The 27,368-nt window shown below is 50.4% G+C and overlaps 1 non-coding gene across 1 annotated transcript; it reads right to left on the reverse strand.

Annotated features, from left to right (window-relative positions):
- Positions 1–9,740: 9,740 nt before the first annotated feature.
- LOC123171781 (small nucleolar RNA snoR26) lies at positions 9,741–9,837 on the reverse strand. Its single transcript, XR_006485398.1, has one exon. It is a non-coding gene; the product is annotated as a small nucleolar RNA snoR26 (small nucleolar RNA).
- Positions 9,838–27,368: the final 17,531 nt, after the last annotated feature.

Consider the following 27,368-nt stretch of genomic DNA (forward strand, 5'->3'; position numbering starts at 1 on the left):
CTCCAGGGCGATGGTCCTTAGGGGCACGTGCACGAAGACTTCCCGGCTGTCATCGACAAGGTCAAGCCGGCTCCGATAGGGGAGCGGCGACAGCGGCGCGTCCGCGGCTCGTTCTGACGGTGATAGTGGGCGTTTGGTGGTCTCGGAATCTCGATGTAATTTTTATTATGTTTGAAGTGTTGTGTACTTTCGATGTACTTTAATAATAGATCTAAATCATTTTCGCAAAAAAGAAGAAGAAGAAAGGTGTATGAACCCTTGTATTGGTTGTGGTTGTGCACCGGACCGTCCTCGATACGGTAGTAGAAATGCGTCGGCGAGTCAAGGGAAAAGAGCCGCTCTCCTAGTACGCGTTGTACGAGTCTCCAGAGTCCAGACTACCAGTGGCAAGTTTCAGGAGGTCGTTTGTGTTCACGTACAGGCCGAAGAGGCCACGAGACAAGTCCGTATCCGAGTGCCCCCATGGCCATGGACTGCCCCGGGACGGGAGGAGCGTATCGGTCGGATGCCCAAAGCTCTTCCACACGGCGGTTGCCTGTGTCCTGGAGCACGAGGTCAATGCCGGCCGGGTCTAAGACTGGGCCTTTCGCGCATCACAGTACACACACGACCTTGTAAAATGGACCGAGCCCCACGCCATCGCACAAAAATCGTACAATTCTGTCATCTAAGTCTAGATCATTACAATTCAGGTGGGTCACTGCAATTAGCGACAACCAAAGTCCAGGAAAAAGGATCGTCATCTAAGTATAGATAGATCGTTACAATTCTGCATCGCCATGTTGAAAATTATATGGATCACCTGATGTGGCATCTATTTGTCACGTGTGATGACGATGTTAGCAATGTGGGCGCTAGCAAGCCCACTTTGACGGACATCGCTCACATGCATAAACCAGCGTTTGGTTGCCCACGAACTCTGACGGGACAAATCTGGGTTGCTTGGTTACTTGGGCTGCATGGAGAAAGTGGCCCACACTAAACTCAAAGCAGTCGAGAGCCTAATCCAGGAGGAACACTCACGGCCCATAGCCAGACCCTGGAGGGACTCTTGAATTGACGGTTTCAAGGGAGCCATGCTCCAGCTAGCGCAAAAAATGACTTACGTTCCTAGGTGGTGACTTTGACGGTGTGAATGGTATGTTCTCTTCGCCTTCCTTGATCTTCTTCAGGTAATCCATTTTAATCTATACAATGGTGTTTCGATTGAGATAAGCTCTACACGAAAAAGATGCGCATTGATGTTGTGATTTCATTCTTGTGACGAATTTTATCAATTTTGCCGCACATGACTGGCCATTTAAAATTTGGTTTGACGAGTGGCTTCATCTTGCCGTTTTGCACAATTATTGTGGCTTAAGTTTTTTTTGTTTCGACGAACATATATGGATAGATATATATCTCCCTGTTGTATTTGTACTATAACGTGTTCATGTGTGCTTGTCATGTGAATGTGTTCATGCGTGCCTGTTGTGTGGCCACCGTTTCAGAAAGTTGTTCCAAGTGTGATGGTGTGATGTAAATTCATCATGTATACAAAAGGTGAGAGTAACCATCTGCGCATGTGTAACCAAACAACCAAACGTTGCATTTTGGGAACATAGAGATGCAACCAAACGTCATGGTTGGCGTTTTTACTCCCATGCAAGAAGAGGCAATGTGGACAACCCAACAATATGTAAAACACAGGCAAGTTTCAGGAGGTCGTTTGTGTTCATGTACAAGCCGAAGCGGCCACGAGACAAGTCCATATCCGAGTGCCCCCATGGAGACTGCCCCGGGACGGCAGTTGCCTGAGTCCTGGAGCACGAGGTCAATGCCGCATTTCATGCCAGGGTGCCAGTGCTGTCAGCGAGGGGGAGCTGACCAACATGACGGCCGGGGTCAGTCTAGGTCATTCACGCATCACCCCACACACACCACCTTGTAAAATGGATCCGAGCCCACTTCATCGCACAAAAGTCATACTTATACTGTATCAATATCGAGGGAACCTGATGTTTTTAGTCGCAGGTACGAACGACGCCCCCGCGCGTCCCAACCGCTTGCTAAACCTGCACGGTTCTTCTTTGCTTTTTTCTGATTTTTTTCTCCTCGCTAGTCCTGTTGCTCGTCTATTTTTTTCTCCCAGATCACATTTTTTTTAGATCATGCTTTCGAAAAGATCATGTTTATAACCTCGGCTTGATTAGATGGGCATATGACTCTCTATCCCAAATCAGGCGGGTGACTGCAATTATCAACAAAAAAAAAGGATTGTCATCCAAGTATAGATCATTAGAATTCTGCATCGCCACGTTGAAAGTAATATGGATCACCTGATGTGGCATGTATTTGTCACGTGTGATGATGTTAGCAATGTCCAGGTGCGTCTGCCAGCTGGCCCACTTTGACGGACATCGCTCACATACATAAACCAGCTAAGAAGTCTGAGTTTACCATCATAGGTTGTACTCGCAGACTCATCATCGTAAATTAGATAGCTTCAATGTTGTACGGGTGGACTCATCGGCATCAAGGCTAGGGGTTTGTGGACGTCACATGCGAGCTTGGTCTAATATACCAGTTGTCCTCTAATATCCTAATTCAATTACAGATCACATAAATAAAATATGGCATTTTTTTACATGACTACATTGACAAAACATATACCTGGATTGGTGCTAGATAGTAGCTCAATATATAGACCCAACAAATGTGTTATTGATTCACACTTTCAGTATGCAAATGACAATGCATTAACATTTCATGCCTAAAGTTAGTTCAACATGCAGCAGGTATAGGTAGAGGCGTCATACATACATATATGATGGACCTATACCAAAGAGTTCACACTATATGATAGATCTCAATTGCATCATTTTTTGAGAAACATCGATTACAACTGGAGCGTTTGGTTGCCCACGAAACTCTGACGAGACAAATCTGGGCTGCTTGGAGAAAGTGGCCCACACTAAACTCAAAGCAGTCGCGAGCCTAATCCACAAGGAACACTCACCGTCCATAGCCTGACCCTGGAGCGACTCTCAAATTGACGGTTCAAAGGGAGCCATGCTCCAGCCAGCGCAAAAAATGGCTTACGTTCCTAGGTGGTGACTTTGACGGTGTGAATGGTATGTACCCTTTGCACGGTATGTTCTCTTCGCCTTCCTTATCTTCTTCAGACAATCCATTTTAATCTATACAATGGTGTTTCGACTTGAGATAAGCTCTACACGAAAAAGACGTGCACTGATGTTGTGGTTCCATTCCTGTGATCAGTTACTAGTTTTATTGATTGTTGATCTTCAATTATGTTTATGTTTGAATTTTTTGGACAAATTTTATCAAATTCACCGCACAGGACCGGCCATTTAAAAGTTTGTTTGAGGAGTGGCTTCATCTCGCTGTTTTGCACAATTTTCGTAGCTTAAGTTTTTTTGTTTCAACGGACATAAATTTATAGATCTATATCTCCCTTTTGTATTGTACTATAATGTGCCCATGTGTGCTTGCCATGTGAATGTGGTCATGCGTGCATATTTTGTGGCCACCGTTTCAGGAAGTTGTTCCTAGTGTGATGGTGTGATGTAACACTACAGGAATCAGCTATTTTGCCGTCTGCCACGGCGGACGGCAAAGACATGAACGGCGTACGGCAAAGACCTTTGCCGTCAGCCACGGACGGCAAAAGGCTCCGACAAAGTAGGCTACGGTAAACAGCTACTTTGCCGTCTGCTTCCTGGCGGCTGGCTCTTTGCCGTCTGCCGCGGACGGCAAAGAGAGCGGACGGCAAAAATTACGCTGTCAGTCCGTTAAGTGGCTAACGGCAGGCCTTTACCGTCCGCCGCTGACGGCAAACTTTCTAGTGCCTTTGCCGTCCGCCGCTGACGGCAATAACAGTTTGTTTGTTTTTTTTTCAAGACAAATTACCTAAACAACATAAAAAAAACTACTCGGCGTCGCTATCGAGGTCAATCACAGCCGGGCCGTTGCCGCCGTCATCGTCGCTGCTGGACCGGTTCGCGACGTCGTCCCAGTCCACCGGGACGTCGTCCGAATCCTCTTCCTCCTCCGCCATCGCCGCCTGCGGCGCCGCCATCGCCTCGGCCGCCTGGATTGCGGCCGCAATCTCGGAGGCTTCCTCGGCCTCCCGCGTCGCCGCCGCGGCGGCTTCTTCCGCTGACCGCGGTAGGGCCGCGAGCAGTCCGGGCGTGTCCTCCGGGTCGCCATCCTGTCGGAGCGCCGCCACCTCCGGCGGGATCACGGCCTCGGCCGAGGCTGGTGGGGCGGGGCCAGGAGGCGGGGCGCGCCCGTGCCCGCGCAGGCCGGAGGGCCCGGCTTCGCCTGTGATGTCGCCGACGGGGAGTCCACGGGCGGCGCGCTTGAAGGCGCCGATAACGTCGTTGAACCGCTTGCCCTTCCAAAACCGGCGGCGGTTCTTACGGTTGAACCGCCCACCGGGGTGCGCGCTCAGCTCAGCGTTCGTCGCCGGCGGGCCCTGCGTGGGGTAGCCGTCGGCGGAGATCCTCCACGGCCGCGGCACCTTCGCCGCCGGCGGCACGAACAGCCCGAACCGGAAGAGATCTTCCGTCTGCCCTTGTGTGAGGCTCGAAGGCCAGACGCCGCCCGGTGCCGCGCCGTCGGAGTCCGAGTCGCTGGACGCCATCCCGCGCAGATCGGTGAAGAGAACGCGCGTGTGAAGAGGGAGAGGAGGGATGGACGGGCGGTGTGACCAAACTCGCCGCGCAGGGCGGGTTTTATAGCGCCGGGAATTAATGCGGCAGGGAGGCGACGGGACGCGGCAGCGGTGGCGTGCGGCAGGCGCGGTCTCCGACGACGCCGTGGCGGGGCGGAGCGGGGCATTAAACTGCGGCAGGGAGGCGACGGGCCGTGGCAGTGCTGCCGTGCGGCAGCGGCGCGGGCTCCGACGGCGCGGCGCGGTCTCCGACGGTGGCAGCGGCGCAAGATGGGACGGGGCGGCGCGCGGAAGACGAGATCCCATGCAGCTGCGTTGATCGCGAGCTGCCGCGTTGATCGCGGGCGAGTGGATAGACCGTGTGCGCAGTGGCCGGCCGGGTCGGTTGGACTACTAAATATCTACGCGTGGGCAGGCGGGTTGACCAGACGAAAAAACTAAACTAAAAGTAATCTAAACTAAAAAACAGAAAAAACAGAAAAAAAGGAGAAGAGGGGTGGGGCTCACCTGCGGCAGGGGTGGGGCGCTCGCCGATGGAGGGGCGCTCGCCGACGGAGGGGCGGCGGGGTGGCGCTGGCCGGGCGGAGGGGTGGGGGGCGACGGGGCGAAGGGGGCGACGGGGCGGCGCCAGGCGGCGGGTGGGGGGGCGACGGGTGGCGGGGCGACGGGGCGGCGGCGGTGGGGTGGGATGTGGTGGGATGGGATGTGGTGGCGGGGCGCGTCGGGGAGGAAAGAGAGGGAGAGAACAGAGAGTAACGGGCGGGGGGGGGGGTACGGGCCGTTAGGTACTCTCCTTTTTGCCGTCCGCCTTTTTGCCTCTTTGCCGTCTGCGACGGCAAAGAGGTGGGGCGTTAAGTTTTTTCCAAACGGGCGGGGGTGGGGGCCACCTCTCTCTTTGCCGTCTGCCAGCGGATGGCAAAGAGCTCGCGGATGGCAAAGAGCTTCTTTGCCGTCTGCTTTTAGGCAGCTGATGGCAAAGAGCTTCTTGGCGTCAGCTAGCAGACGACAAAGAGCTGGCAGATGGCAAATTAGCTGATTCCAGTAGTGTAAGTTTATCATATGGACAAGAGGTGAGAGTAACCGTCTGCGCATACGTAACCGAACAACCAAACGTTGCATTTTAGGAGCATAGAGATGCAACCAAACGTCATGCTTGCATTTTTGCTCCCATGCGAGGAGAGGCATTGTGGGCAATGAAACAATGTGTAAAACACAGGCCAATAATCCTACCCATTTCACAAAGTTGTTCCAAGTGTGGTGGTGTGAGGTAACTTCACCATGTGAACAAGAGGTAACCACCAGTGCACACTTAACTAAACAATCGTTCGTTGCTTATGGGGAGCACCAACATGCAATCAAACGCCATGCTTGAGTTTCTACTCCCATGCGAGGAGAGTCAATGCGTACAACCAAACAACATATAAAACATGGTCCACAACTCGTATCACCGCAAACAGGCTCTACCGGTCTGAGGAAGCCCGAAAAGACAAAAACGGTGCGAGCAACCAAACACGCCTAAGAACTCCAATGAGGGCGGGTCTTCGTCATACACACAACATAGTTCACAGGAGCATCCCAGCACGAACGGCGTCATTCGGTCGCGAGAGCCTCCCGACGCATATGACCGTTCACGCGCCAAGGTGTGCTAGGAGCGGATGTTTGCTTCCTATTAGAATTCTTACTGTTTTTAGTGTAAGCTATCAAACATTTCTCTAAAAAAATGTTATGGGTGGCGCGAAGACAGGGCTTCGCTATATGCCGCTTATAGTGACCCCGAAGGAGTACTCGCCTACGGAGCCCTCTAAATTGGTCGGCCCAACACGGGAGGAGCGCTCGTGTCCAGCGCCTGTTTTTATTTTATTTTATTTTCCTTTATTAGATTTACCTATATTTCAAAAAAATGTCATTAAATATAGAAAATGCTCATTACGTGTTCAAAAAAATGTTTATACAATGTGAAAAAAATGACATACTTCAAATAAAATGTCAATAGCATTAAAAATGTACGTACCATTTTGAAAATGCTCATGTGTTTTGGAAAAAATGTTTATGAATTTTTTAAACATTTTTACACAGTATAAAATGTTCATGTAATTAAAAAACATATATCTACTACTTAAAAAATAATAGTCTTTTTTTTCTGTCAAGCAGAGTGCTTTATCCAATCATCCATCGTTTCCCTAAGTATCATTCCTTTGAAATCTTCCTTAATTGTCCCGTGTTTGATTCGCCAAATAAAATTATGTTTCTTTGATAAACCAATAAGTGATTACAAAATAAAATCCTAAAATACGGGTAGGTAAATCACAAGCAGGGTTTGGTAAATATTTATTTACACAATCACATTAATATGAGCTGGTAAATCACGGGTTAACATACCAGAATATTTATATCCCGTTGCAACACACGGTCTATTATCTAGTGATGTACCTAACATTTAAAAAGAGTGTTCATGTGTTTCAATCAAATGTGTCGCGACATTTAAAAAAATGTTTATACAATGTAGAAAAATGGTCATGGAGTATAAAAATAATGTTAAGTACAATTCAGAAATATGTGACATTTTAAAGAAATATTCACACGTGAAAAAAAATTGTGACATTAAAAAAAAGGTTTATACAATGTAAAAAAACAATCCCATAGTTTAAAATATCATACTATTAAAAAATCAACATGTATTTGGAAAATGTTTAACATGTGTTCAATTTTCTTAAAGTATTTGAAGAAAATGTACATCATGTTTTTGGAATATGGTCACTGTGTATCAAAAAACGGTTCACACGTATATTATGTACAATGTGCATTGAAAGAAACTAGACAAGTGTTGGAAAAGGGGAAAAAAGGAAAGAAAAAAAGAAAATAAACAGCGAAGAAACGCATAAAAACCAAAATGCCGATGAAGAAATGAAGAAAAACGGAAAACCCGGTATAAAAAACACCAAAAAAAAAACTCCAACATTACCCTGAACGCAAGACGCTTCGTCCCGCCCGCGTTACCACCAGTCCACCACAGTGCCGGCTATGGCATGGAAAAAAATAATAATACCCCCGTCTCCGATTCGGTGAAGGGCTACTGGCCTGAGTTTGAGGATGTCAAACTCGCCGTCAGGAGCAAGGGGAACTGAATCAAACTCGCCGTCAGGAGCAAGGGACGACATGCCGAAGCGCCCGCTGCCGCTTCAGCCATGCGGGCACAACACCACCGCAAAGCGAGGGAACCACCGCGACCGCCGGCGGCAGCCGCGGCGCCGCCATGTGTATCTGGTGGTGGATGACTGTGAGAGAGGATACAGCGTCCGCAAGATAGACGTCGGCACCTTCAGCCCGCAGGCGGAGGCGGCGGGCCGGGAGCCGGAGCAGCTGCCCGAGCCTGCCGTGGCGCGGTTCGAGGGCCACCACGGCCGTCTGGCGTTCTTCGGCGCGCACGGCACCAAGATACTCGCCATGCCGGCCTACGGCGCCGCCGACTTCCCCGTCTACGACGTCGAGACGTCGGGGATCACCCTCTGCGCCCACCCCAACGGCCGCAAGATCTGCGGCCCGCCCTTGCTGGCATCCGTCGCCGGCGCGCTGTACATGATAGTCGAGTCCTCCCTGGCCGTCCTCGACGCCCAGCCGCCGCCCAACGGCGACGAGTGCAAGGCATGGGCCTGGACCTTCCTGCCGGCGCACCTCCCATCGTTCCAGTCGCCAGACGTCAAATCGTTGGCCGTGCACCCGGACGGGCGGACGCTCTTCGTCTCCGCCAGGCGGAGAACGTTCTCGCTGAACACCAGGAGCCTCGAGTGGACGTGCCGGGGCAACTGGGCCATGCCTTTCAGCGGCGAAGCATACTTTGATCGGGACCTGGATGCCTGGATGGGGCTCTGCATCCATGAGGGCGGCTTCGGCCATGTCTGCTCCTGCGACGCCGTGCCCGTCGTCGCCGCCGGTGCCCTCCAGACCATGCCGGCGTGGAAGCTGGGGAAGGACCGGCTGTTCCACGCAGACCGCGAGAGGCACCTAGGCGCCACGCTCCTCTTCATGGGGGACGACACACGACAGCTACTGCCTGCTCGAGTGTGTCTCGGCCGACGACCAGGACGAGGATGAGTACGCGGCCCACCGTGTGTACCATATCACTACGTTCGGTCTCAATTACGATAAAGATGGAGAGCTGAGAGCTACCAGGCGAAGGGCACACGCCTATGAGATGACAGACGCACATGAGATGAATGAACTATACAAGCGTCCAACTGCATTCTGGATGTAATTAATTAAGTTACTTGTAGGACTTAATTGTGCTGGAAATGGTATTATGATTTGTGCTGATATTTCAGATTTTCCTACAAAGTTTCATCTTTTGTAATGTGTTGTTCACTGAATATATCCTCCCATTTGCAAGCTCGGTCTGCAAAATGACCCTCTTAGCTAGCACATATAAAATGTTTATTTTTGTGTTTCTTAAGCCTCCTTTGTTCATAGGATAGGATATGACTAACTAAATCTCATGGCTGCATGCATCATTATGATGCAGAGGCCGGGGATACGCCTCCATTTTCAAAAAAAAAGACTAACTAAATCTCAATGAATATGACTGAAGAAATATTGAGCAACTGAAGAAATAGCAATGAATATGACTAACTAAATATCAATGAAAATGATTGAAAAATAATAAATAAATATGACTAAACAATTACACTGAATATGACTCAAGAGAAATTGATAAACTGAAGAACACTGGACAAAACTGAGTAAATATACTGGATATGACTGAGTACATGACTTAAACACAGCAGAAAAGAGGAACTACTGGAAGACAGAACAAACTTAAACTGAAAAAAGAAACTGTGAAGATGGAGTGAAGAAGAACAAATTTACGACTCATAATCTTTTCAAGTAGAGTAGCTGAGGAAATCTAACACGTAATTTGAAACACATTTCTTACATGTCATACAGACTTGAAGAAAGATTGCGAAGACATGGTTTTATTTACTTGAGGAATTAAAAAAAAATTAGGGGCCAAGAACTTACTCAATCATTTGGGGAACAAGAGCTTAAAGAGAAAACATGAAACAGAAAGGAGCATCTCAGAATATTATCCCCAATGCTTCCTTCACTGGTAAACCTTAGCTCAAAGTGCAAGGATGAATACAGAGGAAGCACATCACAAATGCTCTAAAAAGAATCAAAGCGTATACCACAAAGAGATCATAATGCTAGTGTGTTAGTAAGATTGCACAACACAAGCAGAGGTCAAAGACTGTTTAACAACCATGACTGAGATCACACCAATGGTCTTCTGACATGACAGGTTGCAATTTTGGGGATAATGGCTTCTGACTGCTATTGGGGATGGTACACACATATAATCTTCGACCAGGAAAACAATGAATACCGATGCATTCTTTTGTAAGTATGTGCAACTACAGGTCTTAACTCTTCAACTCTGTGATTGCTGCTTGTCGAGTTGAGTTTGATGGTTCTCAAGTTCTGGCCTGCCATCTATGATCTCAGAAACTTGTTTGATCCAGGTGAGATTCTGAGATCACTATTCTGGATGCAGTTGCAAACTTTAGAGAGGAATGCCTGTGAGCTTCAGGTTAATCCCTCTAATGCCTACGCTTCCAAGATCCTACTCGGCGCTTCTCGTGTGCCCACTGCCCGGCATTTCTTGTGAACATTTGGTTAGTGGTATTTATCTGTAAAGCTGTGCTGACAAAAAAAAATTAAGTTATCTGTTGATTTTATGCTTATGGAGCCATAATTTGTTTGTAGATTTAGGTATTCAAGGGAACCTTTTTTTTTTTTGAGAAAAAAGCCTTGTGTCTTGATGCATTGATAGGAGAAGTTTGTGTGAGAAAGTTGTTGTGAAACCAGACTAGCTACTTGTGGTTGGCCATTGCATTAATAAACAGTGAGATTGGGCTAACCTACGGGATGAACAATTGTAATATATCATGTTATTTCTCCCTGTTTCGAAGTGTTAGCTTTACAGTACATGTTCTCTTCAACATCGCCACATTCTGTTGTAAGTTCGCATATGGCTGCTAGTCATATCTGGGTCGTGATGGTCATATCTATTGCACCTTTTCTACAATGTGTGTGCCATCCATATGTAAAATCATGGATGGACATTATGCAAAGTTCAGACAGGAAGTATACACATGAGCTATTGGCAACAATGATGCAGGTATGCATCAGGATTCAGGATTTCAGAAAACATGCTTTTCGGCGCCTGCGACAAATAAATTCTGCATTGTGAGGTGTAAACTTTTTCTAGACCGAGCACACATATGTGTTCTTCTCCTGAAAAGTAGCTATCATTTGAGGAATAGTTCAAGCACAGAAGTAATCTTCCTCGATCAAGAATAAAATTTGTTATTAGGAGGGAACATACAACAGATGGAAACATAGAAAGAGATCTAGTGGCAGATGCTTGCATGCATCATACTGATCTGATCCAATGTTTTTACATGAAACAAAACCCTTGCATTAATTGATCAATTGTGATCATAATGCACAGTAACTAGTGGCCAAATTAAGAATCTCACTCGCGCTACTGGAAAACATGCCGGTGAAATACTCCTACACACTTGCAAACTAGATTACACACTTTGCTTCCTCTATTTTTCTCAGCTAATTAATAAGAGTACCAATGCCGACTCTGCTTCCTCTGCTTTGCTTCCTCTGATGTAAGACTACCAAGCAGCAAGCCTGCACTACACTGCTGATGATTTCTTCTTCCCTTTGCTTCCATCACTTGAGCATCGCTTGAGCAACGCCTCCATGCATGTCCCGTTGATGAGCCATCGCAATGAGTTGAGCCTGATAACGCCATGCTTCCTGCCTTGCTCGGAGCAGCTCCTCGGGGGACTTGGTCACGTCGGAGGGATCGATCCACGGGTCGTTGAACTGCACGGTGTCCACCATCTGCTCCACCTTCCGCCGGGCCTCCGCCCGGCTGCGCTCGATGTCACGCCGACGGCCGGCCTCTTCTCCTTGGGCGGCAGCACGAGCCATGGCGAGGCGGGCGTTCTGGATCAGTTCGCGCATGCTCGGTTGCGTCGCGGTCTCCGGCGAGCTGGCCACGGGGTTCTTGGTCGCCGTCGGGCTTCTCGGATCCTCGCCGCTGCTGGTGGTGCCGGGACACGGAAGGCTGCTGCTGTTGATCTTGGCGGCGACCGCGGCATGGAGGAGCTGGCCCCCGGAGCAGGCACCGTGTAGGCGCTTCGCCAGTGGCTGCCCGTCGCGCACGGGCATGGGCCGCTTCGGCCTCTTGGCATCAGCGGCGGGGTTCGCCATCAGGGCAGGGTTTACGCGCACGCGGGAGGAGCAGGGGTGGAGGTCGGCGGCGGCGCTGCGTCCCGGGAGCAGAGACGGCGGGAGCGCCGTGGTGCCACCCATGGTCACGGCAGAGACGGCAGAGCAACGATCAACCGATCCGGCGTCGGGAGAGAGAAGAAGATGGGTCGAGGGAGGATCGGAGGCGATGTCAGATTGATCGGGAATTGGGGAACGGGGCCAGCAAAAAAACAAGGACGCGGGAGACAGAGATGTGGCGGCAAGCAATTTGAATCCGAGTCGGCCGAGGCGACATAGCCAAAACGCGCACTAAATGGATCCAAGGCTGATCGGAGGCATCTTTCCAACTAGTCTCTAGACCTCCCTCGTACGATCTCGCTAGAAAAGATCACAGGAGCAACCCACGTTCCCTCGCAGCCTTCCTCAACGCGATTTTAAAAAAACGATCACGACCCACTCCCGTCCCACGTCCCCTCTCGCAGTCTCCCCCACCTCTCGCTCCCGATCCCTCCTCTCGATCTCGTGAGAAAAATCACCGCCGCCGCCACCGCCCCCACACTCCGCCGCCGCCGCCCCCACACTCGTATGCCCCGATGAACTGCCCATCTCCATTGTCGTCTGACGCCCGTCTCGGTCGCCGTCGTGCATGCCGCCCTTGTACGATCTGCTCGCCTCCGCCACCGCAACAGCCTGGGCCGATCCCCTTATTGAGCCCATCTGATGGCGACGCCAACCCATCTTTTGGTGCTGCATGCGGCGACAATGGCGAACGAGAAGAAATCAACGTATGCCACCACCATCGCCGGCTTGCAGGGACCATTGACCGCAGGTTCGAGATGATGCACGACGAGGCGGCGAGGGCCACAATGGTCAACATCACTTCAATCATCAGGGAGCAAGCTGATGGCATCAAAAGTAAGTAACGATCATTGGCTCGTACCTTACGTGATTGCTCGATCTCCTGCTTGTTCACATGATTGCTCTCTTGCTTGTTCCCTGTAGAATCGCATTAACTATTGGTGGTGACTGTGACTGTGCGGTGCACGCATCAGTGGCGCATCCAAATCCACTCCACTAATAAATTGTCCTCTCCATTATAAGATTCGGTAAATTTTGGCGGTGGTCACTGGTATGCCGGGAAGCTTTCAGTTTGGATCTTGTTGGCTTTCAGTTTGGATCTTGTTGGCGATTCTCCATGTAGCCTTGTTGGTTCTGAATCCAAAGTGCATAGTAATCCTGAAGAGTTTGACTCTTTGAATCAGAGGAAACCAAGGTTAGCATTAATCCCCACAATAACTTGGCCTGCATGCAGTAATATTTTGGGAGTGGAGAAACAGAGCAAAAATTCCACATACATACACTTGACATCTTCAAAGGGAGATTTTCAATGATCAATTGGAGGGCTTCTAAACATTTTTACTTATGCGTAATTTTATCATGTCAGGAGCCTGCTCTGTTAATCCACTCAAAACCTTTTGCATAACAGAGCCAGAGAACGATGCCAGTTATCTCTACCATGTTGTTTGTCATTGCGATTTGATTTTTCTTTCTTCTGTAGCAACACACTGTACTTATACATGTAGAAGAACAACATTAGTGATGAAAGCTCTTGGTTTCCCAGGCACACTCGGATATGTATTGGTATAGGTGAAATCTATGATGGTGAAAAAGATTAACTGCATCGAATACAAAGTTCCCTAACATAGCGTATGTGCATAAGGATGCCTTTATCTGATGGTGAACTACACCTCTTCCAAAAAACACTCCACCCAAAACGAAGCCCTGGACTATCTTGTTTCTGTCATAGGTGATGTTTTTATTCCCTGTTCTGATGGAAACATGGCTAATGTTTTTGAAGGACACCACATGCATGTCTATTTATGACCTTCCTAATATGAATATCGTTTCTTCTTGCCACCATGGATATGCATTAGTATGACATGGTTAGCTGGGCCGAACGTGAGAAGAAAATATAAATATTTGCATACACACAGGGTTGTAGTGTATAGCTCTCATGTGAATGCAGACATTTGTTTTGACGAATCGTGACTATCGTGAGCAAGAATGAACCCAGCAAAATAATTTATTTATTTTTGTTTGTTCCTTACGATCCAATCAATGGACCGGGTTCCACTATCAGCAAAATAATTACTGAAGGTTAACTGAAAAGTGTATATCTTGCAACTGTATGTTAATGGGCTTCCACATGGGTTCATCATTCCGAACCAACATCAACTGTTGGGACTCTGGCATATATTTCTCATCAATATGGTCGCAAGGTATAATCCATTCTCTTTCTGCTTTAAACTGTCTCATGCATACTCTGCCATATGTTGCCTAATTATTTCATTTTGCTAGGCCATAAAAGCTTTACTTGCTTTCTGAATCTTACATCCACCTTTTGTTGGCATGATTTGTGCATAGTCTTTAGGCGCAACTGTTTAAATATTTTATGTTTTATTTGCTGAAGCACTACTAATTTGTCTTTGGATGGCAATAGATGATGTGTGGATGTGGGGCCTTCCTTTATGCGATGTTGGTTGGTACCTACACTTTTGATCCATAAGATCACAAGAATTTTGAAATGAAAACTGACAAGTCAGGTAAGTTGCCAGCCGTTCAACTTTGCAATTCCACAAGTTAATACTGAACTCATATTGCACAGATTATTAGGTGTTCAGTGTTCAATTCCAGACTGTGCATGCATATCTAGAGTCCTGAGTCGTTATCTCAAGGATCTTCTTTGCCAACACGGGCTATGATCTCGACATAGACAATGGCGGAGAGATAATATATGCTCTGTATCTTGTAAATGTATGTGCAGAAGTAGCTGCAGCCTTCCACCTTATGAACAAGTTCTGTCAATGGTCAGGAGGGGCGAGCCCATCAAAGATTATGTTCAAGGCTACAACTTGAATCTGAATCTCTATTGCTATGTAAATATGTGGTTCGTGCCAAGAAAATTCAGTTAGTTGTGTGATTCTATTTTTGGTGTTCCTTTCTGTTAAAAGTTAAAACCGTAAGTCAAATATGTTTCTTACCAAAGTCAATTGCATGAACATTGAACATGTCAAAACTGAACAGTGTATCGAGCACCCATCCTGTATTACAGGATGGAAACATATATACATCATTTGTACATGGCGAGCGTGGAGTGATGCCAGTCTGCCAGCCAGTCCAGATTCTGAGCGGGGCAAGCGGGTGTGCGAGTGGTAAGCATCGGACTATCCCCATTATATTCTGAGCGATCCATAGGAAAGTAATTATCTTATATGTGATTCTTTTTTCAAATTAAATTAAATTGCAGTTGTCTTAAGTCCAGTATAAAAACCCATTAGGTTGTAACTACCATTACTGATCGATACAAGAGTTTTAGCTTCTTGTCAGATTTGTGTAGCTCTTGTGTCGGGAAGAAGAGGATGGCTGTTTTGTTGGTAGTTATGTTTTTTCTAACACTGAAAAATAAAAAAGAGTTAATGATCTCCGAGGAGCGCACCAGTGCCATTAATGCTTAGTGTTAACAAAACTTTGTGTCATGGTTGAGAAAATCCATGTTATTTTCTTGTAATTGACAATGTTTGATTGTACATTTAGTTGGGTTGATATGTATTTGATAGAGGAACAATATGGTTGAGTATTCTGTGAGTAGCTCACTGGTTTTGCATTCACTGCCAATGGATGGGTACAAACTTTTGGATCAAGGTGTGTAAGACATCAATTATCTATGTTGACGTGAGCCACCCCAACCCCACGGCAGTGTTCTGGTCCAAGAGCCAAGTGCGGTATGAGCTTGACGAGAGCTGCGAGGTGGGCATGGTACACTGCTGATGGCTGCCAGAGGAGGTTGTGCAGCAGTTGTGGTCGGGGCGGACACCATCATCATATGCGCATGGTTGGTGTATTCTTCCTTGGACTGTGAGGTTTGTATTGGCAACTTTAAGGGAAAATACGCTTTCGAACATGGTGGTAATTACACCTGGTTACGTATCTTATTTTTAAAAATTTCAGAAAAAGTCAAAACATTCCAAAACTTTTCCTAACAAACTTTCTGGCGTACAAAAATGTTCTGCAACAAAACATTCCCTAAAAAATCCTGACAAAATTGATATATATTCTCTGACAAATAGAGTGAATAGTACAGTGTATATAGCGACAAATTCATTTTTTTATGCCCACAACAACATGAAAGTCATTTCTTCATGAAAGTTTTTATACGAGCGCAGCAATAAATCTACTTTGTTCACAAAAAGTTTCAGATTTTTTTTTCCGAAACGGAGGCAAAAGCTTTGCCTCATCTCATTAATAAAAAAGAAGAGAGTTGCCCGGTTAATAAACGGAAAACCGGGCAAAAACCGTCACAAACCGCTGAGCGGCACACTCATAATCACACACCCACCTCACATAGAGAGTCTCGTCAACATCACACACCGGTGTCATCGTCATCACTTCTCCCCAACAGGCGTCATCACCCTCCCTAATCTCCGAGCAAGCGACTCCGACTTCTCCGAAGACAAATGTAGACCCAACCCACATCGTAGAGGCTATGTGAAACACAAGAAGCCCCGCGCCAAACTCAGCCACCCGCGCCAAGGACAGCACAACTCCGACTCTGAAAGATAGCTCCGAAGGAGAACTAGGCAAGGTTGGCGCCGCGGAAGACCACCGAACAGACCACCTGTTGCCTGTCATCGTCGCCACACGGGCCCCGCCGCCACAGCTCCGACTTCACCGCAACAAAACAATCCGAGGTAATCTGCCCACGAACACGCCGAAGAAGAGCCGACTATCGCAACCATTGTCGCGGCTCCGACATCGCACACACCCATCATCGTTGCCGCAGAAGCCTCGACGCCAACTCCACCAACTTCCATCGGTCCCGCTGGATGATGCCTAGCTCCAAAGACGAAGCCCTCGAGAGGGGATACGATGCTAGAGCACCGTCATCGTCCGATCCCATGGATCTAAGGTTTCCCCTGAAGCTGCGAAGATTGGAGCTGAGAGTACCTCGAGGATGCCAACAAGAAGGAAACGACGCCTGAAAGCGTCGCCATCGCCGGTTCCGGACACGCCGGAGACAAGCTTTCGCCCGGGTCAACCTCTCGAGCTCCGCACATCATGCATCAGCAAGCCCTCCATCGAGCCACCGATGTCAAATCCGGCTGGATCTGACCACCCTCACCCTTCGCGACCTCCGAGCTGCAGATCCGCGCCGCCCCGCGCGCCCAGCACCTCAACACTGCGTTGCCTCCACCCGGGCTGCCGCACTGCCCGAGCAGCAGCCGCCGACCACGCCGCTGCACATCCTCAAGACGACAGAACCAAGCCGCCGGGCACCTCGTGCCGCACCTCCCCACACGGACGCACCGCGACCCGGCCGCACCCGCACCTCAAGCTTCATCTCCCGTCTGACCACACCCAGTTTCAGATTTTTTTTGACTTTCTTACAAATTACTATTTTAAAAAACAAATTCGGGTGTAATTATACCTGAGAGCCATATGTTGCCGTCCCAGCTTCAAGCCATGTTTGGCATTGCTGCCCGCAACGATTCTCTCGATCGAGCGGGACTCAGTTGGTGCCTTATTTTAGTGAAAAGCAATCACAGTTCTTATATTTTTAATTAATTGTGTTATGAATAAATACATAAATCTCATCATCAAAGTCTTTATTCTAACCTTGAGGTAGGAGGATTCATACGAGTGAAACTATGAGCTCTAATGCAATGCTAAAAAAGGAGAGGACTTTGCAATTTCTGATGTATGACATTGCTAAATTGTTTTAGGGATTGTTGAATTTGTCAGAGGGAGTGGATGACAATGCTGCAAGCCATTTGAAGTCAGGGACGATGGGAATGACTATGGTAATTTGGCGAGTTAGACAGAAGGCATATGGATTTGGAGCAAGGTGAAAATGTAATAGCTGAAGCAGAGCGACTCATGATATATTCATTTGTTTGTTCGTAGGTTAGGGATGATAGAAATTAGTATGTAGGTGGATGCGAATGACTACGACAATTCTACGAACTTGAAGAAAACATAGGAGGATTTATAGTGCGGTAACAAATGACTCAATGACTGAAGCGTTGAAGCTGAATGGCCTTGCGATAGATCACATGTTAGCCCATGGCAACGCACGGGCATTCAACTAGTAGCACTAATGTCTGAATCCGAGTCGGCCCAGGCATAACGAGTAACTCCTCAGAAAGCACAAATGTAATACGTAGTTCCTTATGCTTTGTTAACTTTCCCGACTTCAGTTCAGAGTTAAACATCGTAACCAGCATGGTGCATTAGGAACTTCTTTTTTTCATCTTGATGAACAGCTCTTATTTTGAGATCTTGATGTGTTTGTGGTGTGTTTTCCATGTCCACAGAGGTACATATCTTAACTCTGAGCTCTGTTGTTGCTGTTTGTCAAGTTGAAGAAGTTTATAATTTCTCATTTCTCAAGTTGAATGTGCCGGCTAAGTATCAGTTTTGGTTTGCAAACAGTTCTTCTCGATTCTCATGCCCTTCTCCATGTCCCCAAAACTGTTCCCAAATATGAGAAATCCGGGCTAAACTTCGCTGAAGTGGAATAGTAACAACAAAGCATGAAACATCGTATATCTAAATTACCAAAAAAGGGTTTCCCCCGCTTTGTATTATAAAGCAACCATCACCGATTACAATCATCGCAAACAACTCAACACCACACCATACCACCACACAACACACCTAAGGCTGGATACAACAGGTAAAGGAACAACCACGAAGCTGAAAGTAGGACCGGTGGTTGGTGACGGTTGTGGCGTCCAGACTTCTACGACAAAGATGATGTTGAGAGCGATGTTGGCGACGCGGCAATGGTTGCGGTAGTCAGGTCTTCTCCGGCATGTCCGTGAGATTGTCTCAGTTTGTTTGTTGATGTGGAGTCGAAGCTGCGATGGCGGGACCTGTGGTATACGATGACCGGCTGCAGGTGGCTCATTCGGCGATCTTTTGTGGCGCCAGCTGTGCCTGGTTTTTTCCTTCAGAGTCGGAGTTGCGCTCTCTGGATCGCAGTGGCTGAGTTTTGGCACGAATCTTCATTCAGCTTCACACGTCCGCTACGGTGTGGGTTGGGTCGATGATCGCCTATGGTGAAGTCGAAGTCGTTTGCTCAGAGTTTAGAGATGGTGATGGTGCCTCTGGAGGAGTGATGTCGATGACGCCTGTGTGCTGTTTCAACGAGACCCTCTTTGGAGTGGTGTGCGCGGGGTTTCTTATGTGTGCCGCTCAGCGGTTGTCATGGTTCTCGCCCGGTTCTACATTATTAAGTAGGCAATCTGGTTTTTGCTCGGTTTTTCCTAATTAACTGAGCAGCTCTCTTCTTCTTAATGAAAGCAGGAATTCTGCCATTTTGGAAAAAATCCCCTTTGGTTTACATGAATTTTGTAGGATTTTTTTGAGCCCTTTGCTTTGAACGAATAGAGGCCTATTCCTGTATAGAATATGAACCAATCCTTTGTACTCCCTCCGTAAACAAATATAAGAGCGTTTAGACTACTAAAATAGTTGTCTAAATGCTCTTATATTTATTTACGGAGGGAGTATTTTCAAAGAAAAAGAAACCATTAGCCTATCCAATGGAAAAAATTCTGTTGAGGTGTAGATATTGCATGTGTATTTCTTGTACAACAAGCCCTCCTCCTTCCTTGTATAGTTGAGGACGTGGCTCCCTTATGTACTGTCGGATGTGGGGTTCCGGCAAACCCTTAAGGTTCGAACACTGGGGTGCGGGCGAAGCCTTTCCCTCCCACCGATCTACGCCCTAGCTCGCTAAGATCTCGCGGACGAACTCGATGAACTCACAACACAAAGAGACACGGGATTTATACTGGTTTGGGCCACCGTTGTGGTGTAATACCCTACTCCAGTGTGGTGGTGGTGGATTGCCTCTTGGGCTGATGATGAACAGTACAGAGGAAAGAACAGCCTCCTGAGGTTGAGGTGTTCTTGTGCTCTACTAGCTTGTGCGTCGAGGATGGAGTGGATCCAGTCCAAGATGAGATGCCTACTACTATGGTGGCTAGACCTATTTATAGGGGCCCTGGTCCTCTTCCCAAATATTGAGCGGGAAGGGAGACAACAACGGCGGGCAAATTTAAAGGGGGACAACTAGTACAAGCTAGCCTGACAAAAGTGGTCTTCGCCTGTAAAAGGCTCTGGTGGTGACGCCGTCTTGGGCTCCACGATGACCTCCATCTTGCCGTCCTGCTGGTCTTGGTCTCGTTGCACCAATATAACAACCTTTGCCTGATGCCTCGGTACTCCTCACCTGCGCTGGCCTCCTTAACACCAAAGAGGAAACAAGGACGCTGTGCGCGCTGGCGCCCGCCTGGTGCCGATCGTCATGGCTCACGTCATGAGAGCCTCATGAGGTTTGCCCCGCCTTGATATCTCCGCTCCTTGTGAGCCTGCCTGGCTAGGCCACTCCTGAGGAGGTCTTGCGTCGTCCGCCTCGTGAGGCTTGGCCCCTCGCGAGGGTCTCGAATGCCTTGTCGATGAAGATGGGTCGTACGGCCTGCTGGCTTAGCCATGCCGCGGGCCGCAGGCAGGCAAGTCTGGGGACCCCCGTTCCCAGAACGCTGACAGTAGCCCCCGGGCCCAAGGTGCGCTCGGGCTTGGCTTCGCGGCGAAGCCAAGGGTCAAGTTCGAAGCACAGCGGGTCCCCAAAGCCTGCGGCCTCGGCTGACGCGTGGCGGTTGATTGGACGTGGGCGTCTCCGCTTCCCCACGCTGCCCTTGAATCCGCCTGGCTATGCAGCCCCCGCCTCTCGCACAGTTATTCTTCCTTCGCCCACGCCCGGCTCCTCCAATCTCCCTGCTTCCTCGAGGCCCTGCTTTGCCCTTCCAATCTGACTTGCGCTCTGCCTGCTTCATCGCCATGGCGCCAAAACAGGCTGAAAAGGGGGAGAAACCTCTGTCTTTGCCGACCGCGCCTCCGCCCTTTGAGCCTGCGCTCGGCCGGCCTCGGGTGCTCAACAACGAGGCCATGGACAAGGTGCGTCCCACGCTTGCCTCCAGCTTCAACGAGTGGGGAGAGACGGTGGCTTGGCCCGCGTCCCGCACTCGCATGGATCGGGCAGCCACTGAGGTCCCGATCTTCATTGATGCCCTCTGGGCTGGCATGATTCCTCCCTTCTCCGCCTTCTTCAACGCGGTGCTCGAGCATTATCAGATCCACATGCTTCATCTCGACCCTCAATCTGTGACCCTCCTTGCCGTCTTCGCCTTCTTGTGTGAGGCCATGGTGGGCATCGCTCCTTCCGTGGCCCTGCTTCGCCATTTCTTCTCATTGCATCTGACCGGTCCCCGGCAGAGCTCGGGGTGCGTGGGCTTCCAAGTCGTGGCCGCGACTGCGGGCGCGGGGATTGACTTCAAGCTTCCTCCATCCACGAGTGAGTTCCGCATACAGTGGGTGTTTGTTGACGCCGGCGTGCTCAGCCCTTTGCTCCAAGTTCCGACGGGACCTGCTGTTCCAAACTCCGGCTGGGGCCATCAGAAGCTCGCGAGCCCCCGCCTTGCCCCTGTCTGGGCTAGGCTGAGGAGGTTGAAGGACCTCGGCGTGAATGCGCCTATGGTGGTGAAGGAGTTCATCAAGCGTCGAGTCGCTCCGCTTCAGCGCCACTCCCGCCCGATGTGGGACTTGCTCAGCAGCCAGGATCATATGAGGTTTCAGGAGAAGGGGCTTCCTCTTGCGATGCGGCAAACGGTGCTCACGATCCTGTCGGGTGTGCCTCTGCCGGACGACATGCCCAGGAATAGTGGCCTGTTGTACCGCTGCGAGAACAAAGCCGCATTTGCCGCGAGCATGCCTTCCTTTGATGAGTGGGGGTTGCGCCCAATCGGCCTGGTGGGGTCCTTAACACCAAAGAGGAAACAATGACGCTGCGCGCACTGGCGCCCGCCTGGTGCCGATCATCATGGCTCACGTCACGAGAGCCTCGTGAGGTTTGCCCCGCCTTGATATCTCCGCTCCTCGTGAGCCTGCCTGGCCAGGCCACTCCTGAGGAGTCTTGTGTCGTCCGCCTCGCGAGGCTTGGCCCCTCGCGAGGGTCTCGGATGCCTTGTCGATGAAGATGGGACGTACGGCCTGCTGGCTTAGCCATGCCGCGGGCCGCAGGCAGGCAAGTCTGAGGACCCCTGTTCCCAGAACGCCGACATGTACTTATATATATGTGCATATGCACCCGATCAATATATCGTGAGTTGCACATATCTTCTACATGGTATCAGCCTCCCTTCGATCCTCCTAGCCCTAGACGCGCCGCGCCGCCGTCGCTACCCAGCCGACGTCGCCGCTAGCCCCCCATCGCTACCCTGCGTCGATGGCTCTCCCGCTGTGACGCCCCCGATTCAATCGTACATTAATCATACACGCAAATGCGTATGATCAAGATCAGGGACTCACAGGACGATATCACCACACAACTCTAGACACAAATAAAATAATACAAGCTTCATATTACAAGCCAGGGGCCTCGAGGGCTCGAATACAAGCTCGAAAGCACAAGAGTCAGCGGAAGCAACAATATCTGAGTACAGACATAAGTTAGACAAGACTGCCTTAAGAAGGCAAGCACAAAAGAAGCAACGATCGAAGAGGCAAGGCCTCCTGCCTGGGACCTCCTAACTACTCCTAGTCGGCGGCGGTCTCCAAGTAGCAGTATCCGTCAGCGGTGGCATCTGGCTCCAGGGATCCACCATCTGGTTGCATCAACCGGAAAGGAGAAGGAAGGGGGAAAAGGGGAAGCAAAGCAACCGTGAGTACTCATCCAAAGTACTCGCAAGCATCAGATCTATACTAAGGCCTTGTACAATGAGAGGTGCTTAGAGAAATAAACCAGGCTTTTCTTAAGCACCGATGCTTATTTGTACAGGATAGATGCTTAACTAAGCGTCTCTCCTGTAGAAATAGGCACCGGTGCTTCAGAAAAATCTGGTTTATTTTTCTAAGCATCTCTCTAAGCACCTCTCATTGTACAAGGCCTAAGTATGCATTGGTATCAAAGGGAAGGGTTGTATCTGTGGACTGAACTGCAGAATGCAAGAATAGAGGGGAAGGCCTAGCCTATCGAAGACTAGCATCTTCAAGCAGCTCCAAGCATCTTGCAGCATGTAGAAGAGTAAATAATAGCAGTTTAATTAACAAGCATGTTGTAACATTAATGCCCGGAGATCCTTCCTCGACTCCGTGCGAGAAAGCAATCCCGGAGCAACATATCTCAAGTATCCATTTCTAGTTGTAAAAGATCAGGATATAAGTCTGAATGTCCATTACCGTGGACACGGTATTCGAATATATGTCTTCCCTGCAGGGGTGCACCGCGTTTTCCAACACGCTCGATCACTCTGGCCGGACACACTTTTCTGGGTCAATGCCCGGCCTCGGAAGATCAACATGTCGTAGCCCTACCTAGGCTCAGCAGAGAGGTCCCCGCCGTTCTACATCCTAAGCACTCCGGGGTCTGGGCCCATCGCCCGTTGCACTCCGGGTCGTTACGTGCAGGGCGGGTCCAGGCTCCACCACTACAGGATGGTGTCGGCCCAGCCATGCCGCAATGCTAAACTGGATGTCTGACAAAGCTTCGGCTGATACTGCGACGCGAAGGCCCATAACTATTCTCGCGTGGTGGTTAGTGCGTAAATGCCAGAGACCAACTCAGAACAAATACCCAAACCTGTTAGTGCTTTATTAAAAGAAGTGACGGCTGTCGGGACAAGTCCGGAGCTATCACCCCTTCCTGGGTGATACCGCTAAACAGCAAGCCGCCACTGTAACAACTCCTCGGGTGCTCTCCGGGCCTGCCCGACTTCCACCAATGTCTCAAGTAAAGTCAAGGTAACCGTGTGTCCAGACATCAAGGGGAAAACCCGAGGAATCACCCCCGGTGGATTCCACTCAATGTAATCATCAAGGTGAACGTAAGAGGGACCACCCTCGAGGTTCACACTTGAGGTGTTGCATGACAGAGCCATATCGAGAATGGTGAAAGAGGAAATCACCCTCGATGACCACGACCGAATAGCTACACTACAGAGATCTCATCAGGAGTGATGTATGAGGTTCACCCTCGGCACTCGATGGTAACTTTGCAGAGTCGAGCAACAAAAAGGGGCGTGATGTGATGTGTGGTGTCGGTGTACAAAAAAGAGGGGTGCACTTTTGTACCCCTTTACCTGTGCACGGGCAGTCGGAGCTGCGCCCGCGGTCACACCAAGCAGAACGGGGGAGGTGAGCCAAGGTAAGACCAAAGCCCAAGATAATTAGAGCGACGCCAAGGCCAAGACCACAAAGAGCAGAGGGACGAAGCAGGTTCCCCCGGCAAGACCCTTGCCGGGGCAGCCTCAGCAGCCCCGGCAAGACCCTTACCGGGGCGGCTCGCCCCACACCAACAGAGCAAGCCACCCTTGAGCCCACGGTCCCCAACACCATCATCCACGTGGGGCCAGGGCTCGGGAAGGCACCTCTGTGGTGGCATGCAGATCTTTGTGAAGACATATTCAAGATCAGATGAGGTTTAGAAGACGACGATCCTCGGCAAGATCCTTGCCGAGGAAGGCCACCAGACCCCCGGCAAGGTCCTTGCCGGGGACAACAGCGCGCCGCGGCAAGGCCCTCGCCAAGAATGCCAGCAGGGCCACCGCCAGGCCTGCGCCAACCAAGTTTCTGCCGTCGTTCGGATGCAGCTGCCAGCTCAACCAGCTGAGCAGGCACCTGCGTGGCAACATGCAGCTCCCGGGCCAACTCGTCAAGCGCCTGTGTGGCGGCATGCAGATCTTCGTGAAGGCTCCACCATCGCGCCACCCCAGCTGCCTGCCTGCCTACATGGCACCGCATGCCTCACTGGCCAGGGCGCGTGTCGAAGCGAGAAGGAGCGGTGACGGACGGGATGGGCCTCGCCCCCGTCCCCGATAAAGCAAGGGGACACCTAAGCTACGCATTAAATGCGTCTTGTCCTGTAATATGAGCGATAAGCTCAGGGCACTATACGCCTTTCCACCTCCTGTGTGCCACTGTGGCAGCCCCTTTCGACTATAAAAGGAGGCCCATGGCATACTGGAGAGGGATTCGGCTCTTTTGAACCACGCACTGATCACAGCTAGTTCGAGAGCTCAAGAACTCTCTAAAATACACCCACCAAAGCAGGACTAGGGTTTTACGCATCCTCGCGGCCCGAACCTGGGTAAACGATCCTTGTGCTGTCTACTAGCCCTGCTCTTCTCGCAACCCCGCGCCCCGGCAACCGTAGTAGGGATTCTTGTGATCCCATAGGTGTCGTTCCACACCGACATGTGGTGTCAGGCTCTGGTTCTCGATCACGTTGATCAAGTCGTCGATGATGAAGCAGGGGCAACAAGGACAAGGTGGAGGTCACTGATGGATCACTAACCAACCTATACTAAGCAGTTTAGGATAAGCAGGTAGGTAACAATAGCAGGTACAAAAGCAGGCTATGCATCAGAATAGGAGCAATCAATAACAGTAGCAAAATCTAATGCAAGCATGAGAGAATGGAATGGGCGATATCGGGATGATCAAAGGGGGGGCTTGCCTGGAAGCTCCGCTGAAAGGGACGAAGGGTCGTCGTCGACGTAGTCGATCACAGGGACATCAACAGCGGTCTCGGGGTCTACCAGAGAGAAGAGGGGGAAGAAACAGTAAATATAATGCAAACAGATGCAACACATATGCATGACAACGATAACACGCAGGGCTAGGGGTGTTCTAACGCGGTGCTACACGATACCGGCGAAGGGAAATAACATCCGGAAAGTTTTCCCAGAGTTAGGCATTTTCGGACAGACGAATCGGAGGGGAAATGTTGCATGTTTGCTATGCTAGGGATGAGTGACAGACGAACGGAGGGTGTATCCGGATTCGTCTCGTCGTTCTGAGCAACTTTCATGTATAAAACTTTTTCATCCGAGTTACGGATTATTTTCTATGATTTTTCAAAGATTTAAACAATTTCTGGATTTATTATTATTTCGAAATTAAAGACTAAATGCTAGGTGCACCCAGCTTTGCATACACAGAAGTGTAACAGAGGCTGGTAGGTGGGCCAGGGGGGCCCGGTTGACCAGTCAACGTTTGACTGGTCAACGAGGGGGGGCTCCTGTCATTGACATATCTAGCTAATTACAGATTCGGTAGTTAATTAGCAGGTTAAGTTAATTAAAAAAACTTTAATTAAGTTAATTAATTTATATATTTATTATCTTTTTTTTGTTTTTCTATTTACAGAAAAGGGCGTGGGGCCCCGCCGTCAGAGGCCCAGGGGCCTAACGGGGCGGGTGGCTTAACGGGCGCAGGGGAGGGAGCGCCCGACCCGAGCGAGGGCCGAGCGGGCGCGGCTGGGCGCCGGCGCGATGCTGGAGCGCGCGAGGGTAGCCGGGCGGGAGCGGGCGACAGCGGGCTTGGAGCGGACGCGGGCGAGCGCAGGGGAAGAGGGGGGCGGCGGTCCTTGGCGACGCGGGCGGCGACAGCGGTGGTAGAGGAGCGTGGCGAGGCCAGGGAGTGCACGCGCAGCAGCAGTCGCGTGGTGCGAGGGCGGCGCGAGGCTGCGGGCGCGCGGGGAGCTGCGGTTGCCGGTGTGGGCAGCATGGGCGAGCGACACGGCAAGGGCCGGAGACGCGGGTGCGTGAGCTGAGCGCGCGGCGAGCAAGGCGAGGGGAGGCAGAGCGCTAGGTTGCAGCATAGCGCAGCAACAACAGTTCAGCAGCAGAGCAGATGCAGGGCAGCATCAGCAGCGCAGCTGCGGCAGGCGCGGCAGGAAGCGGGCGAGGGCCGACGGGTGCGGTGCTCGGTTGTGGCGGGCAAGCGCTCTAGCTACGGTGGTGACGCGAGCGACGGCGGCGATGATGAGCGGGGCGACGACTACGGGCGGAGCTCGACAGACTCAACGATGGGGATGGCCAAAGCGAAAAGGGAGGCGCGCAACCGGCGTAGCGGCTCACAGTGAGGACGACGGGCTGGGCAGTGAGCTCGGGGAAGGCTCGAAGACGATGATCCCCGACGGAGATCCACGGCGACCGAAGGTGGAAGATGTCCTCGATCCCGTCGCTGTAGGGGTCCTCGGTGTCGACTCGTTGCTGGAGACGACGTAGTAGACGATTGCGGTCCCTCTGGATACGACGCAGCAGTGCGAGGCAGGCGGTGGCCGCATGTGCGACGGCGGCACGGCGACGACGGCGTCGGGTGTGGTGGAGGAAAAGGGGATCTAGGTGAGAGGGAGGAGGAGAGGGAGGCAGAGGGCGAGGTGAGTAGGGGGAGTGGGGACCGAGGAGGCGGGGAGCGGCGTCCTTATCCCTCCCCGTCGGCGTGGCAGCGCGGGGAGGTGCGCCTGGTCCGACGGGGACGAACGGGAGCGCCCCGGTCGGCT

Source organism: Triticum aestivum, chromosome 7D, assembly GCF_018294505.1.
Source record: "Triticum aestivum cultivar Chinese Spring chromosome 7D, IWGSC CS RefSeq v2.1, whole genome shotgun sequence".
NCBI lineage: Eukaryota > Viridiplantae > Streptophyta > Magnoliopsida > Poales > Poaceae > Triticum > Triticum aestivum.